Source organism: Pinus tabuliformis, chromosome 4_2 (assembly GCF_031772625.1).
Source record: "Pinus tabuliformis cultivar Carrire ecotype Pingquan chromosome 4_2, CPIR1, whole genome shotgun sequence".
In the NCBI taxonomy this organism is placed as follows: Eukaryota; Viridiplantae; Streptophyta; class Pinopsida; order Pinales; family Pinaceae; genus Pinus; species Pinus tabuliformis.
In genome coordinates this window covers 1174166981-1174171023 of record NC_142304.1, presented here as the reverse complement: position 1 = coordinate 1174171023, position 4043 = coordinate 1174166981, and positions in this window count along the sequence as shown.

Genomic DNA, 4043 nt, shown 5'->3' with positions numbered 1-4043 from the left:
GTTGTATGCACAAGTACTAGCTCTTGCCATGGCTGTCACTTGATCAGCTAGCACAAGTCCGCTAGGAGCTTAAGCCAACTTCTATGAGCTCTTAGAAGAAGCTTTTTAACTGATGGATGAAAGCTAACTCAAAGGAGGCTAATCTACTTGCAGAAAGAAACTGAAAGCGGAAAGGAAATACAAACCCTAACAAACCCTAGTTTTACCGACTAACCCTACTGGTGCAAGAAAAATGATGAAAGCTACAGAAAGTCATGCCATTGACTCTTAGAAAGATAAAATTCATGTGACTAAGCTACTTCTGAAGTGAAATCTGAAAAGAAACATCTTTTTGTATTTTTGAGTAAGTTGGCAGAATTATTGTGCATGTGCTTTAACTGTTTTTGACTGTGCAGAGGTGGATTGGCGAAAGGAAATGCTTGTAGGAGGTTGGGAAGGTTATAAGAGGGCCTAAGGGGTCCCTAGCACCCTTCCAGAGAGTTTCACAGAGTTTGGCTATCAAGAAACCACTTTCGTGAGCTTCTACAGGAAGTCTGCAGGGGTTCTACAGGATGTTCTGTATTTTCTACAGGATGTTCCGAAAAGAGGATTTTGGAGGGTTGATGGAGGAAAAATGGTGGGAAAGTGGAAATGGAGGTTGGATAAGGATGTTAAGGGGTCTAGGACCTGGTGAATGAGGCTAAGGAGCGATTGGATTTGTTCAAGGATGGAGGGAGCAATGATGCACAAGAATGTAGAAACTAGGGCAAAGTGAGAAAACGTGGCAAATGAGAGGCAAGAATCTGAGTTAGAGGACGAAGCAGGTTGCATGGATGGGGTAAGGATAGATGAGGAGGTATCACAGGTGCTCTGCAAGTTATTTCTCAAACTAAACAAACAAAGACTCGGAAAATCAAGGACCTAGCTACTTTAACCTAATCTGTCCTAAATAACAGCAAAGAAAATGAACAGCAGTTTACTTGCAATGAAATCATGTGAAGTAGCTATGCAAACTAAGCAATCATGAACCTGAGCATGTAATCACAACTGGTATCAACTTCTGCAAATGAGAATCTAACACTAATAATTGCATGATGAAGCAAAAACAGTGTTTTTGGTGGCAGCAAGGACACCTTGGTCCCAACTCATGGTCCCACTGAGGGAGAGGTGAGATCAGAGGTGTTTGACAGCATTTTTTTGAAGATCTTCTCTGTTATTAACCTATCCAAATCAATCTGAACATGAAAATCCTTTTTAATCATCAAAAGCAACCTAAACAACAAAACAAGATTTAAATCTAAATAGCATATTTTATTCTAAGAATGCAACAAAAACACATAAAAGTAAACAAAGGAGGTACTGTGCACTTGGGTTGGGCCCAACCCCAAGAGCTACAGCCTCCTGAGAAATGTTAGCGCTGGTGCAAAGCTGGATTCATCTTTATTGCTCAAGAAATGTTACATTCCAAAAACTGTCCACAAGAAAAAGCTTGAAAATGTGCTGAAATGCAGAGCTAACCTACTGCCTAAGAAAAATGACTAAAATTGAACTACAAACTAGCTAACTTTTTCCAACCCAAATGAGGCCCTAAGCCCTCTTATTTATACAAATTGGGGATCCCAACAGCTCTCCTAAACTTTAGGAGCTCGGCTGCCAAAACTTGTAGTTAACATCAACTTTACTAGCCCTTGCTCGGCCGCCCTTGTGATAATCGATTTGGTGGTCCTTGAACTCTTAGCTGATGGTGGAGAATTCGAGGTAAGGGCCCATAAATGAAGGGGACACCTTCCTACAAATCCTCTCCCTTGTTCTTCCACGAATTTGGCTGCCAAGTGCTCATTAAAACCTTTGATTTTGTCTCAAAATTGACCAAAAAACTGCACAAAGCACCCATTAGACTTGTTGGCATAATGACTAACCCAATTCACTCTATTAGCATAAATATAATAAAAAACATGCAATAAACTAATGAGAATGGTGGATTAAGTCGAATTAGGAGGCTGAATGAGCCCATATAATTATCCATTTTTGGGGCTCATCAAGTGCTTAGTGTAACTTGTGTCTAAGTTCTTTCACTGCATAGGGAGAGGGTGAGAGTGAGTCTCAAGTTGAAAGGGAATAGTCCCAATTTATTTAGAGACGCACAACACATCAGGACATGCGCAACTTCTGGCTGAGTATTCCACACGAATGCGGCAGTCACAAACATAAAGTGAAGAGATAGCACGTACAACACCCAGCGGAATAGTCCACACGAGTGCGACAACCGTTATAACAAGTTTACAAGGATGAATTTGTCGAGTGTCCGATGGAGTAGTCCAATCAGGCAAGACAACGTTAACAACTAATACAACACATTTCCAACAGAATACGCACTAAAACAACCGAAATAATTCAACTATATTAGTACAGGTTAAAGCAACATGCATTACAAGCGCCCAAATAATAGTCTTATAAACGAATACAATACACGTGTGAAAACGTGCTGGCCTATTAACAGGCTTCTGAATTAAGCGAAAGTTCCAAGACACATCCATACACCATACATCACTAACCCCGATAGCAGGGCTTTGGAGCCACTGCTCGCTCCTCAAAGAAAAGACTACAGACTCTCAAGGCTATGTGGGAGGAGCCAAGGTGAAAAAGTCTTTTGCATGTACAAATGAGGGGCATATATAGCCAAGGGTGAACTTGACCCTTGTGACTCTTCGACTTCCCTCATGACAATTTGACTTATCTTATCACCCAGGTTGTTCCCTTTGACTCCCAAGGGAATACGGCCGGGATAACCACTAACCAGGCTTTGGCTTACAGGTTCTAGCCACCCTGTAATCAGAGAGGGCTCTCTCTTTAACTATTTAACTTTGTTCTTAAGAATCTTAGGCTAGATATGAGGTGAGGGTTTGGTTTGAAATTTTTGGTTGAATGATGTCTTTCAGTACCTAAGATGAGATCTTCAGACAGTTTTAATCCATTGGGAAATTGAGTCTATAGCTATATGTTGTTTGAAATGTTAGGTGGGATTGTTTAAACTACAGGGCCATTTAAATATTCTATGAAACAAACTTAAAGTTGTGGTGATGGAATATGATTAGCCAGTGGAAGACAACTAAGAGTTTTCCACTAAACTGGTGGTGTGAGAATGAGATATATTGCACAGGAGCAGGCTTGAATTCCTGAACAATGATCACTGTGAAAATTATAGTCCGAAGGTGTAGCAATTAAGAATTACACTATCACAACTATAACTGAGGAAAACATTCATAACAGCTTAGATTGAGTTCAGGGTATTACATGAATAAATCCTGAAACTATTCTTTTTCTTTGCCATTAAACAGTGAAAGCATAGCACATGAAATGGATTATGAAGGAAGTAACAAGAATAACGAAGAAGTTGAAGAAACTTATTGTTCCATGAAATACGCAGGAATCCTGTAGCATTCAACACACCATAACGCGTCAGACAACACAGAGCATTGGAAATTCCATGAGCTTTTGTATTAAAACTTAGAACATTTACAGCATAGGATCTCTTCAAAAGAAAATCCACAACCCCTGCAAGCTTATGCCAGGGGGAATATATACAATCGGTTATACAAAATATCTGAACCGCTGAGTCACTTGATAAATAAATACGCTCACCAACTTTACAGAATAGCAGATAAGGAAGTTATTGCTGCTCTAAATACAAAATGAATACACTTTAATTCTGTCAGAAGTCTTTTTGACCTTTGGAGGCCACTGAGTCGGTTGAGCGTTCTGCATTAATGCTGAATGATGTGTCTTTATGGCTCTGTCATGCTGTAGCTTTTTTGGCCCTGTCATCTGTAGCTGTCAGTGTTGCTTTAGTGGCCGAATTGGTTTGCTGAGTTGGCTCAGTCCATTCTTCTCCAGACATACTGAATGCATCAAAATTTCTGAACATGATGACTTATATTTTTTGATGAAAAACTTGATGAAAGCCTTTTGTTTACAGTAACAACTGTATCATTCTGGTCCACCATTCCTGTGTGGGCAATTGATGTCTCAAAATTGCATCTAAGGTTTCATCTGCCTCTGTATAT